General features: G+C 45.5%; 1 pseudogene; it reads left to right on the top strand.

The window, feature by feature from the left end:
• The first annotated feature begins 1,989 nt into the window (after window positions 1-1,989).
• Window positions 1,990-13,916, top strand: part of LOC146802011 (uncharacterized) — a 74,881-nt pseudogene continuing 62,954 nt past the window's right edge.

The following is a 13,916-nucleotide window of genomic DNA, read 5'->3' as shown; positions in this document are numbered from 1 at the left end:
TGAAATCTTAGGGGTAGAGAAAATTGGAATTTCATGGCTTATTATTGCATTCATTGACGGTAATTTTGTATTTTAATTTTTTCTGCAGTTGCTCACTTCTTGCCTATGCTGAGATGATCCTATATTTTCCTCTGTGCTATTATTTGTGCCCCTTGCTATTTCCTCTGTCCCTGGTTCTATTTTTATGGTAGACTTCCACTGTCTATGTCCTTGTTCTTTATTGTGGACTCTGGAGTTGCAGAGTTTGTTTTTTCCAGGTTTCTACTGTGGGCAGTTGCCTGGCCATTCGAGCCCATAAGGTCCTTTAGCATCCCATTTTGTAGTTGGGCTGTGCGGTGTCAAGAGGCCTGGTACTGAATAAAGTATTGCCCTGGGGTCCTTGAGGAAAGTGAGTCTTGAGCTTAAATTCCTATTGCTGCTTTTGTCTACACTCCTGAACATTGTTAATATTGAGGAGATCAGAGGGCTCCCTTGTATATTACCAGGGTTTCCTTTATTGGTTTGTTTTTTGTACTTTGTTTTGTAATGCCTTGCTATGAGCTTCTGGTCCTAGTTTTACTGGGTCTCATTGTCTCATTGCCTTTCCCTCAGAGGCCGCCTACTTTTTTGTCCCTAGCCCTTGTTGGTTCAGCGATTATGTAGCAGTATTTAGAACAGTATAGATGGTTGTTTAATGTTTTGCTTCTCTCGTGACGCGATTGATTAGTTTCCCTGTATTTTGTTTAGCTTATTATCTTGTGTCGAAAATAGTTGCCTTTAGTTTTACCTCACAGCGGGCTGTTGAGCCTGCTGAGTTACTGGAGTATTACTACCCTGGAGCCACTTAACCGAGCACCCCACTGTCGCAGAGCTGAGCTGAGAGACTGCTGTTGATTCGCTCAATTGCATTAGAGTTTGGTAGAATGTACACGCTGTTAGCTGCCAATTGCCAGTTGCATAGTGGAGGCCTAGTAGAGGTAGGGGTAGAGGTAGATGGAAAATGGTAGCCTTATGTGTAGCCTTGGGGGACCCAGCAGACCTAGCAGACCTAATGGGGACTTGCCAGCCCAACCCGCAGCCCTCACCCAGACCGGGCCGCTTCCATGGGTAAGGAGGCCCACTTCTTACAGGGCTCACTAGAGGCCATGCGCTTGGTCCACCTCAGGCCATAACCTTGGCTCGCCTTGCCTTACCGCACCTCTTGCTGGGGGTATTTCCCTGTTTCTCTCATCCACCGCTGTCTCTTGAGTGGCGCCTTGCACCTACCACCGGCCACCGGCCGCGATGTAGTGAGGGGCGGCCGATCCAGCTTCTCTGGCTCCTCAACTTCCTCAGCAGCTCTCTGCGGCTTTCGCTCTTCACCGGTTACAGCTTGCCGCTGCCCCGGTCACTCCTGCTGATCCTGCCAGTGATTCGGCGTGTGACATCAGTGCCTCCTCGTCCGCGTCAATCCACGTGCTCCAGAACATAGTCCTGTATTAAATAGAGATATGGAAAATTTAGGGGGGTCGGACTTGTTAAGTCCGAATAGATTTCAGGCCCTGAATGTAGATGAAATACAGTGCATGAATTTAGAGGAGGACGACCCTTATATACAAAATGCAGCATCAGGAAAAGCTGACCCGTTGGCAGCTGTAACAGGTTTTTCAGTACAGGGGTATGGATCGCCAGACCGAGATACCACAATTACAGCGACGGAGGCAGCAGAAGTATCTCAAACGCACTCCTCACCACAGTTAGTCACAGAGCTGATCCAGATGCTAACAATGGAAATAAGAAGTAGCTTTGAGACGTCAGAGACAAATCAAAAAGATATAAGAATGGCCTGTGACAATTTGGAAAAAAAAGTTTGACGACCTAGCTGTTGGGACCCGAGTGTTGGAATCTGCAGTTAAGAATTTAGCAGTGCAGACTGGGGCAAATAAGGAAAGCATTAGACTCCTGAAAGAAAGTGGGGCTAGCATTCAGGAAAAATCTTTAGAGAATAATCAAAGAAGAAATAATTTGCTTATGTTGAAAAATCCGAAAGGGGCTGAAGAGGACAACTTAAAAAATGTGGTAAAATTGATTAAAGTTAAAGTTAAAGTTGGGACACAAGTTGACTGCTTGGAGCAGGATATGATTAATGAGAACCAAAGGAAACATAGAGATCCTTTCAGTTTAAATCTCAATCGGTCAAAGGCCAGGAAAATTCTAGCAACTTTTCAAACATATAAAATGAAAGAAGAAATTCTCTTCAAGGCATTCAATTTGAAGTCTCTCAAGGGGGATGGGATAAGCTTTGAGACAAGGTCAGATAATTAGTGCAAACAAACAATGGGAATTAGGGAAAATGTTGTAACCATTGAGGAAATTAGGTGTTAGGGCACAGTTAAAATTTCCTGCTACATTGTGAGTGATGCATAAGAATAAAATGCAGAATTTCAGTAGAACTGAGGAACGTGAAGAATTCATTAGAACTATCTCCAGAGTAGATGACAGGTCACTATATATGATGGTCAGGGGGGTCCTACCACTGTGTTTCTTTTCTTCTTCACTGCACTTTTTCTCTGTTTTGTGTTAGGTGGACTAGAGAGCCACTTGTCGGTTAATTCTGCATCACACGTCTTTAGTTATTGTTTATTTATAGGTGTTAGTTACTAGAAAAAAATTATGTGTCCCTCAAGGCAAAATTGAAGTGGATATTTCTTGAAGGGCAATCCCGACTCAGCAGCCCCATAAGCTTAGGCCATGAGAAAGGAAGGAGAGTTCTCCAGGATGAGGAAGGGGGGGGGGAGATTTTTGGTAGAGTTAGGGATAGGGGCACTGGGTGGGAAGCATTCAGGGGTAAAAATAAAAAAATCCTCATCTATTCGAAATAGGCTATGGTGCTTCCACTTCTGGTATAACATTGAATAGAGAATGGCTGGTGATCAGAGAATTCAACTAGAAATGCTATCATGGAATGTCAATGGCCTAAGAGTGAAAGGAAGAAGTGAGAGGATCCTGCAGTATTTCAAAGATGCTCCAGCTCAGATTGTCATCCTACAAGAAACGCATTTAACAGAGGGTAAAATGAGGGAACTATTTAAAGTCAGAGGTTGGGTTCAAAAGGTTCTGTGTACGACTCAACCGTTAACGATAAAGGAGGTGGCAATTCGGATTAAGAAAAATCCCTATATCATTATAGAACACAGCATAGTAGACAGAGCAGGCAGATGGGTTAAAGTGATGCTAAAAATATATCATCAAAGTTATACATTGTTTGGGTATTACGGACCCAATATTGATAATGCAAGGCCATTTCGGGGTTTGTTGACGGAATTGTTGAATTTCACGGATCCCGTCATCTTGGCGGGCGACTTTAATGTGATTATAGACAACCCATTGGATCACTCCGTCAACAATAGGTCAGTAACAAACAGTAAGATGTTGTCCCTAATTAAAGTTTCCATTATACAACTGAGATTATGCGATATATGGAGAGAGAGGATGGGAGTCAGGAAGGGCTTTACGTACAACAACAAAAAATATAGACATCAATCGTGAATTGATTTTTTTCTTAGTGGACCAAGGGCTTAGAGAGTATGTGGAAAAAATGATGCATGTGGGAGCCAATCTGTCAGATCTTTCTGCAGTTTCATTAGTCCTGTCTGTGTCTACTGGTCTAACACAAAGTAGGTGGACTATGGACCGTACTCTGCAGCTATGGAGGTGCTTAAAATAGAGTCCAAGGAATTGTTTTCCTCAAATGTATATAGTGCCCCAGCAGGAATAGTATGGGATGCATATAAGGCCTTTTTGAGGGGAAGAATAACCAGTCTGAAAATAATCAGGAGAAAAAAGGTTATAGCTGAAGTAAGTAAGCTAGAAAGTAGTATTCAGCAGAAGTAGCAGGAGTTACTAGGTGTTGTGGGGGAAAGTGATAAACTAACCCTACAAGCTTCTCTGCAAGCTTTAAAAGTGGATCTGTCAGGTCTAGTAGAAGGCAGGTTAAGAAAAAGGTGGCAAGCGAGCAATATCACCCATTTCAAGTATGGAGAGGGCTGTGGAAAACTGCTTGCATGGAAAGCTAAGACGGAACAATCAAGGTCTTTTATGAAAGAAGTCAGGTGTGAGCTTTCAGGTAGAACTCTCACTGGTGGCAAGGAAATCGAGGAAGCTTTTCAAAAACACTTTGGGGAGCTATATCAGGAAGAGCTGGTAGTTACTGAGAGAGAGTTAAAGGCATGGCTGAATCAGGATGTTCCCCAGAGTATTTGCAAAAGTAGCAGCACAGTGATAAACAGCAATATCACCACCACTGAGATGTAGAATGCAATTAGGGCGGGTAAGTCGGGCAAAGCAGCAGGACTGGATGAATTGCCATTAAAAATATATAAACTATTGGAGGAGGTCCTCTTGCCATTTATGACAAAGTGATTTGGGAATTTTTTCGGGAATGGAGCAGAATTGTCAGCATCCTGAGATGAGACCACAGTAAGGATAATTCAGAAACCAGGAAATCCCTTAAATGTATGTGACTCTTATAGACCCATCTCTTTATTCAATTGTGACTACAAGATTTTTGCAAACATTTTGGCAGACTGGCTGAATGGCATGGTGGGGGGTCTCCTGCATGTAGATCAGAAAGGGTTTGTAAGAGGAAGAGGGATACATAAACTGATATATAATTTAATAGGGGAAGCCGATATAGCTTCTACTTATGAAGTCCCTCCAGCGGTTATTACACTAGTCACCACCAAGGCCTTTGATCGGGTAAACTGGGCCTACTTGCAGACGATGTTAGAGCTGTATAATCTAGGAGAAACGTTCTGTAGGACCATGGCCATGATATATAAAAAACCGCGGGTTAGAGTATTGGTAAAGGGTAATCTCTCCATGCCCTTTAGTACATCAAGGGGAGAAAGACAGGGTTGCCCTTTATCACCTCTTCTTTTTAATTTATATATTGAACTGTTGGCAATAAAGATTAGGAAAGAGAGTCATATACTCCCTTTTAGATATAAGGGTTGGGAGAAAAAGTTAGCTCTATTAGCAGATGACTCGATGGTATATACATCAGACCTGGAGGCGACGGTCCCACTACTAAATGACCTAACCCTATCATTTGGCCACATTGCAGGGTACTCAGTAAACAGGGCAAAACAGAGGTTATGGCTTGGAACTTGGAGATTAATCCAAACACCTGCAGAAAAGAGATGAGAGTACTTAGGCATAAAGATTACTCAGAACATTAAGGATCTCCCGGAGGCAAATTTCCCCATGGGAATGAAAGAAGCCTGCAACCTGATGCTAAGTTGGTGTCATCTATCATTGACTATTACAGGGAAAGTACATTTTATGAAAATGCCAATCCTCCCGAAGTTTACTTTCCTATTCCAAGCGACCCCACTACTGTTTAAGTGGGTAGTAAAACTACAGGCTAAGATCAACAGTTTCAAATGGGCATCAAAAGGCCCCTGAATTGCCTGGAAAAAACTACGAAGGAAGAAAGATAAAAGGGGCTTATGCCTGCTGGACTTGGGTTACTATGTTTGGGCTTTTCTTTTAAGGAATGGGAAGATGTTATTATGCCAACCAGACAATTCGCATATCGGTAAAATGTTCAGGTCAATGTTATTAGATATTAAAGGAGGAGAGCAAGGATTTATGTATAAGTTTGGAGATCCAAAATACTTTAAAAGGGATTTTCTTAAGACTCTACAGAGTATGCCTTAACTTTGGTCAGAAAGGAGATAATACTTACCTATTATAGCAGGTTGGCGCCAATATGGATTGCCCCTGGATCTCCTGAATGGACTAAGGACACCCATCTTTGCACTATTGTGCAAAGGTGTATGCATGCCACTAAGCAGCCTGTTTGTACCCCAGCGCTAGGAAGAGAGCTAAAGTATGGAACTTTCCTGCTCTCTCCCTTTTTGGTTGCTATGTTACACTGCGTGACATATTTAAAAACTTTTCCCATGTTCACCATCCAGGCCCTATCCTTGTGAATGTTTATCCCTGCTCAGATTTGGAGACTGCTTACTTTGTTGCAATTCAGGAAAAACCTGATGGCTTGTTTAGAGATTAACAGTCTGCCTGCTTGTCCTCTGTGCCACTGTGTCTTGCCCACCTGGATAGATGTCTTTCTGTTTTTGCTAGTAACAGAATATTAAGGTCATTAGTGTAGAGTCTTGTGAATATGAATAGCAGGGCCCTTCTGGTCCCTGATGAACCGTGAAGTAGAATGACATAGTTGGTTGGGTGTGTCTGGGGTTAATAATGTTTATGATATAGTGCGAATGGTTAACGGTTGCACTCTGAAGAATAAAGACATGCCCTACAGAGATCCATGAGTGGCATGGTCATTTGCCTGCTATCAGGCTGTGAATGACACCACAACTAGCAATGAGTAGGGGATACGTGCCCCTAAGAAACAAGATTGCTCTCTTTGACAGTTTGTCAAGGTCCAGCTAACTGATCATGCATGCCACCTGTACCTCAGTAGAAGTGAAGTAGTCTATGGTTGGCGTATGTGGAGTGAAAGCACCACCCCAACCAGTGCAAGGTTTTCAATGAAGGCGAATGCCTTACGGAGAAGCCTATTCACAGTGGGCCAGGAACCTGTTGGTAAGGCCAAAAGAAGAGGTACTGCACCACAACAAATCACAGAGCCATCATATGTGCAGAATGATAGCACTAAAGGCAGCAACAACCAGGAACAGAGAAGCACTGAAGTCAGCAACGGCCAGGTGCAAATGCACATCAAAAGCAGAAATATCCAAGTGCAAAGAAATGCTAAAGGGAGTGACAAATAGGTGTGACAACTGTACTCACCGGCAAGAATGAAGAAAGAGTCGTCTGACATTGACTTGAGCCCTGGTCGAAGACAAGTGAATGCAGAGTGGCAGGTAGCATCCATAATATTTCAAGGGAATGCACGGGGGTTGTGCGTACAGAGCTGGTAGTACTTGAAGTGGCAATCACTGAGGTCGCTGGTTGCGCTCAGTACAACTCAAAAAGTCGTCATGATTTTGAAGGGTCCCAGTGGCCGCCGAGATGAGTACCAAATATAAAGCCGCCGCCTTCCTGAAAACACAGGTTCTATTCGATACCGCCAAAAATCAGAACATTGGCACCAGATGGAATGCATGGATTAAAACATTCAGTGATTTCATTGATGTGCTAGAAGAAGTACATGACAAAAAGGTCATCAAATACTTAAAGAACCGTGCAGGTGACGGAGTGAAATTATTGATCAAGAAAATACCACAAGCTGATTAAATATCTTACCGTCAATTTAAGGGGGAATTAGAATCAAAGTTCAATCCAATGCCAAATGTTAACTATGAAAAGTACATTTTCAAACAAGCAGGTCAGCAAGCTGGAGAAACGATGGATGAGTTTACTGAAAGACTTGAAACCCTCAGCATGCATTGCAAGTTCAAGCAATTTAATGATGAAGAAGCCATACGTCTCAGAGTCATCAATGGTTGCCTCTACAACTCGTTCATATGATGTATGCTGAGAGGGACGCTTAGTCCGGAGAAGGTACTCAAGGCTACGAGAGTACAGAAACATGCAGATCGATAAATTGCTAATATGGAAGCTGGAATAACCCTGAGCAGATCAGCATTAAACATGAAAAGTAAACAGAAACACAAGGTTGAGGGCATAAAGTGATGTCTGCAAGGAAAAAGACGGTTTGTTTCCAGTGTGGATTCTCCTTCCCACACGAAGGTAAATGTCCAGACATTGCACAAGTATGCATATGCAAAGGCTGTGGTAAAGAGTTTGCAAAGTGAAAGAGAAACCAAATGTGTCACGTCGAGAAGAGAAAGTGAATGCCAGAAAATTCCAGAAGCACTCTAGCCACGCCACCAAGGCCAAACGGTGATATCAATTGAGGCAAGTAGAAACTAAATTAAGTTGATCGTCATCAAAGTCATGTTCTAAAGGCTCTTCAATGTCATTGTTGAGTGACACTTAAGAAGATGGCTGTGCAATGATGTTGTCAACCACTGAACGACGTGCACATGTTCGTTTGGCTGTATGCAGAGATCAATCAATCAATCAATCAATCATGGAATTTATATCGCGCACTACTCACCCGGAAGGGTCTCAAGGCGCTTGGGGAAGGGGGTCTGCTACTGCTCGAACAGCCAGGTCTTGAGCTGTTTCCTGAAGGCCAGGTGGTCCTGGGTCAGCCGCAGGTGGACGGGTAGGGAGTTCCAAGTCTTAGCCGCCAGGTAGGAGAAGGATCTTCCTCCGGCGGTGGCTCTCTGGATGCGAGGGACGACGGCGAGGGCGAGGTTCGCGGAACGTAGCTGGCGGGTGGGCGTGTAGAAGGTGAGGCGGTCGTTGAGGTACCCTGGGCCCAGGTCGTGGAGGGATTTGTGTGCGTGGGTGAGGAGTCTGAACGTGATCCTCTTGTTGACAGGGAGCCAGTGCAGGTCTCTCAGGTGGCACGAGATGTGGCTGCGTCGGGGGACGTCCAGGATGAGTCGGGCGGAGGCGTTCTGGATACGCTGAAGTCTTTTCTGAAGCTTGGCTGTTGTACCGGCGTAGAGGGTGTTTCCGTAGTCTAGTCTGCTGGTGACGAGAGCCTGGGTGACCGTCTTCCTGGTCTCGGTCGGGATCCATCGGAAGATCTTCCGGAGCATGCGGAGGTTGTGGAAGCAAGCTGAGGAGACGGCGTTGACTTGTCTGGCCATCGATAGGGAGGAGTCCAGGATGACGCCCAAGTTGCGTGCGTGGTCCGTTGGTTTGGGTGCGGTGCCTAGTGCCGGAGGCCACCAGGAGTTGTCCCATGCGGAGGGCGATGGTCCCAGGATGAGGACTTCTGTCTTGTCCGTGTTCAATTTCAGGCGGCTGATGTTCATCCATTCAGCGACGTCTGTCATCCCTTCGTGTAGGCTGGCTTTGGCGGTGTCGGGGTCTCTGGAGAGGGAGAGAATCAGCTGGGTGTCATCGGCGTAGGAAATGATGTTGAGGTTGTGTTGGCGTGCGATGGCAGCGAGGGGTTTCATGTAGATGTTGAAGAGAGTGGGGCTGAGCGACGATCCTTGCGGGACGCCGCAGATGACTTCGGTGGCCTCGGAGCGGAACGGAGGGAGGCGTACTCTCTGTGTTCTGCCGGAGAGGTATGAGATGATCCATTCCAGAGCCTTCCCTTGGATGCCGGTGTCGTTGAGGCGTTGGACTAGTGTGCGGTGGCAGACAGTGTCAAATGCTGCGGAGAGGTCTAGGAGGATGAGTGCCGCTGTTTCACCGTTGTCGAGCAGGGCTCGGATGTCGTCGGTGGCTGCGATGAGGGCGGTCTCGGTGCTGTGGTTGGCTCTGAATCCGGACTGCGATGGGTCGAGGGATCCGTTCGTCTCGAGGAAGGCTGCCAGTTGCTTGTTGACGACCTTCTCGATGACTTTGGCAGGGAAAGGAAGGAGCGAGATGGGGCGGAAGTTCTTGAGGTCGATCGGGTCCGCTGTTGGTTACTTCAGCAGAGCGCTGAGCTCGGCGTGCTTCCAGCTCTCCGGGAAGGTGGCTGTGTTGAAGGAGGTGTTGATGATGGTAGAGGCGGCCTTGTTGAAGACATGATGGGGGCACGGGTCGGTCGGAGATCCGGATTGGATGGTGTTCATCATGCGTGACGTGTCTTCGGGGGTCACCTCGGTCCATGTCTGGAGGGTGGCGGCGGGGTGCGTAGGTTCGACCGATGGGTGCGGGGGTGGAATGCCGAAGCTGTTGTGGATGTCGGCGATCTTGCGGTGGAAGTACGAGGCGAGGGAGTCGCAGAGGTCCTGTGAGGGAGAGATGTCGTTGTTGCCAGTGCTGGGGTTGGAGAACTCCTTGACGATGTTGAAGAGCTCCTTGCTGTCATGGGCATTCTTGTCTAGTCGTTCCTTCAGAGATTTCTTCTTGGTGGTGCGGATGAGCTGGTGATGTCTGCGAGTGGCGTGTTTGAGTGCGGTCATGTTGTCGGCGGTCTTGTTGAGGAGCCAGGCCTTCTCGAAGGTGCGGCAGGCCTTCTTGGAGTCCTTAAGTTCATCGGTGAACCAGGGGGCCTTCTTGCTTTTGAGCCTGGTGAGTGGGTTCTTCAGTGGGGCGAGGTCGTCGGCACAGGAGGTCAGCCACTGCGTGAGGTCGAGGGCTGCTGTGTTAGGGTCCGTAGTCCTGACAGGTGGGCTCTGGCTGAGGGAGATGGCGAGCTGGTCGGCGGTGATCTTGCTCCAGTTTCTGTGGGGAACCTGCTTCAGGTGATGGTGGACCGTGTTCTTTCTGAAGCTGAAGTGGACGCAGCTGTGGTCAGTCCAGTGAAGTCCGGTGGAGTGGCTGAAGGTGACGTGTTTGCTGGATGAGAAGAGGGGGTCGAGCGTGTGGCCGGCGTAGTGGGTGGGGGTGTTGACCAGTTGCTGGAGTCCGAGGTTGGCGAGGTTGTCCAGCAGGGCGGTGGTATTGCGGTCATTGTTGTTCTCCAGGTGGAAGTTGAGGTCCCCGAGGAGGATGTAGTCGGTAGAGGGGAGGGCGTGAGGGCTGATGAAGTCCGTGATGTCCTCGCAGAATTGTGCACGTGGTCCCGGGGGTCTGTAGATGAGGGTGCCTCTGAGGGTAGTCTTGGGGTCGGTGTGGATCTGGAAGTGCAGGAATTCGGCGGCGTTGAAAACGTCGATGGAGTCAGTCGAGATGCGAATGGTGCTCTTGTGTACGATGGCGATACCTCCTCCGGTCTGGTTGACGCGATCCTTCCTGATGATCTTGTAGCCGTCCGGGATGGCTATGGCGATGTCGGGGGCTGAGGAGATGAGCCCAAGTCCAAGAGAGATCGCCATGTGAAACCACCAAATTCATTTGGACAGTGCCCTAAGATAACACTATGGGTGAATGGTTGCCCCATAACTTTTATTATTGACAGTGGTGCAATCATTCTGTTAGAAACATACAACGAACTGTCTCTGGCGCCCATCTCATACCGACAAAGGCAAAGATATGCGCATAGGCTGCCTTTGTGCTATTGCAAAGTCAAGGAACATTCGTAGCAACCATGCAACACAAAAAGACAAAAGTACAAGAGCCAATTCAAGTTCTTAAAGGTACTTCATCAAGTGCATGTTTACTCAGTTTCAGTACTGCTGCTGACATGGGGCTGATCTCTATCAACTATAACTTGAATGCACAGGCTGAAAGATTTGGGGTGTTGTCAGCTGCAGAACCTTTTCAGGATGTCAATCGCTGCATTTTACAGCCTGTCACACATGCTTTAAATTACAATGATGATATACTGGTATTTGGGGCCACTCGAAAGAAACATGACAAAGCCCTTACACAAGTATGCCAAATACTTGCTTTGAACGCAGAAAAGTGAGTTTCACAAAACAAAACTCAAATTCTTCTGCCATATTTTCTCTGAAAAGGGGATGACACCAGATCTGACTAAAGTTCAAGCCTTATCATCCTCTTGTCCCCCACAGGATGTAACCATGCTGCGATCTTTCCACTGCATGACCAGTTATTGTTCCAGGTACATTTGTGAATTTGCTACAATCAGTGCCCTATTGGAAAATTTAACAACATTTCTGTTCAAGTGGTCACATGAGTATGATCAGAGCGTCAAGAAAATCAAACATCGAATTGAAAATGTGACTAAAATAGCCTACATTGACAACTTGAAACAAAGATTTTTATTCTTATGTGATTTAGTTGTAATTTTATGTGTATTTGATGAATTGAGGGTCCCTGTCACCCATAGCCATTAGAAGAGGAAAACTATTTTGAGATAGATTTGTGAATTTATTTTGACATATAATAGAAAGTATGCAATTTTAAATTGTGAATTTTTAATCTAATATAATGGAATTTTGTTTACAGTATTTTTTATTTTATATATATTAATCTGTCATAAATCAGATAGTGTTCCATAATACAGTGGTCAGTGTTCAGAGAGTGTTGATAAATCCCATTAGGTAGGGTAATTTTCTCTATAATTATATAAGATATATAGTTATGAATGATGTGAATTGTTGAGTATGTCATACAAAAGGGAGTCTTTTCTGGTGTTTAATTAACTTTGAGACCCTATCCCTTTTAATTAAAAGGGCACCTCTCCCAATTTCGTGGAGCTATTTTGATCCAAATTTACATACAGAGATTATGGTAGATGCAAGCATGGTGGGTTTGGGTGCGATCTTTGTCCAGCACAATGGGCACGACAATGCACCGAGCCACATTGTGGCTTATGTGAGCAGGAGTCTGTCGCAGACCGAATGTGCTTATTTCCAACCTGAGAAAGAAAGCCTAGCTGTACTGTGGGCTTGTGAACACTTTAATGTGTTTCTATACGGAAAGCACTTCACGCTTGTCACTGATCACCAAGCGTTACCATTTTCAGAAATCTGAAAGCCAAGATTCCCCTTCGCATTGAGAGGTGGGGGTTGCCACTGCAAGAGTATGATAACACTATTGTGCTGCTAAACACTAATCCTGCTGACTATTTTTCACAAGCACCATTGCAGTGTCACAGTACAACATTTAAAGCGGCTGAGGCATATATTAACTTCATAGTAAAGTCCAGCACGCCTGCAGCTATATCTGTGGAACAAATTCTTGCTGCTATGAACACCGTCCCAATATGCTTGCGCTCTAGGACATCATTGCACAGTAACCATGGAAGAAACATACTCAACTGCTTGTGGATGACTGGGAATATCATAAGTTCAAAAATGTTAGAGAGAAACTTTCTGTTACTCAAGAAGGCATTATATTATGAGATTCCAGAATTGTCATTCCAGAGAGTCTGAGACAACACGACAATGAACAAGCACACAAGGGTCATTGTGGCATTGTTGCCACCAAGAGAGCTCTTCGAGACTGAGTGTGGTTTTGTTGCCTTGATGAAAGAGTTGAAAGAGAATTAAAGGTCTGTAATTTTTGCAACTGCTTATCTCCCAAAAGAACGCAGCATCCATTAGTCATGTTTCATCTTCCAAAGCAAGTGTGGGAGAAGATTGCAGTTGATTTGTTTGGACCCCTCAACAATGGACATCATCTCATGGTAGTCATTGATGAGCACTCACGGTTTCCCCCTGTGGAAGACCTATGATCAACCACACATGACAAAGCCATTGGGACATTAAATTACATGTTTGCAACATTGGGTGTTCCTTCCATTCTTAGGTCTGACAACGGCCCACCTTTCAATAGCCGAGAGTTTAAGGACTTTCTCACTAATATGAATGTTAAACATCAGAAGAGTACACCTCTTTGGCCACAGGCAAATGGTGTTGTTGAACGATTCATGGGGACCCTAAAGAGAGTAGTTCAGTGCACTGCGCTAGAAGAAAGTGACCTCAAGTCAGTTTCTGTTCAGCCCTTTGTGCCTATAGGTCAACTCCCCATTCTACAACAGGTGAATGCCCTGCCACCTTGATGTTTTTAAGAACCATGGGAACAAAATTACCACAATTGACCACTGATAGGTCTACAGATTTCAACGAGATCCTAGCAATGGATTCCTTTCACAAGTCCAGAATGAAGACTTATGCTGAAAAACGACCATGTGCTTGGGACATGGTTTTCAAGGAAGGAGACAGGGTCCTGTTCAAACAAAAAATGGAAACACAAATCTGATGCTCTGTTTGATGCTCTGTTTGATGCTGACCCACTTAATGTTGTTATGAGCAAAGGACATATGGTGACCTCTCAAAATACCGGAAAGCCCATCACAAGAGCCTCATCACATTTCAAGCACCTGCTTCAATTTTCACCGACTCCAGATGTTCGTAGTGAGACATGTCCACCTGAGAGTCTGGAAAACCCAACTCATACACATGCCTCCGCATCTCCTGTACCTGAGGTAGGCCTCCCTCATATGCCTCAACAACCTCACACAAGGTCTGGAAGATTGGTTTGGGCACCTGGACGAATCCTTGAGGAACTATAATGTATATATGTAATATTTTAATTTTTATTTAACAAAGGGG

The sequence above is a fragment of the Triturus cristatus genome, chromosome 8, assembly GCF_964204655.1.
Source record: "Triturus cristatus chromosome 8, aTriCri1.1, whole genome shotgun sequence".
NCBI classification, from domain to species: Eukaryota; Metazoa; Chordata; class Amphibia; order Caudata; family Salamandridae; genus Triturus; species Triturus cristatus.
This window is presented reverse-complemented; position numbering and strand designations above follow the sequence as displayed.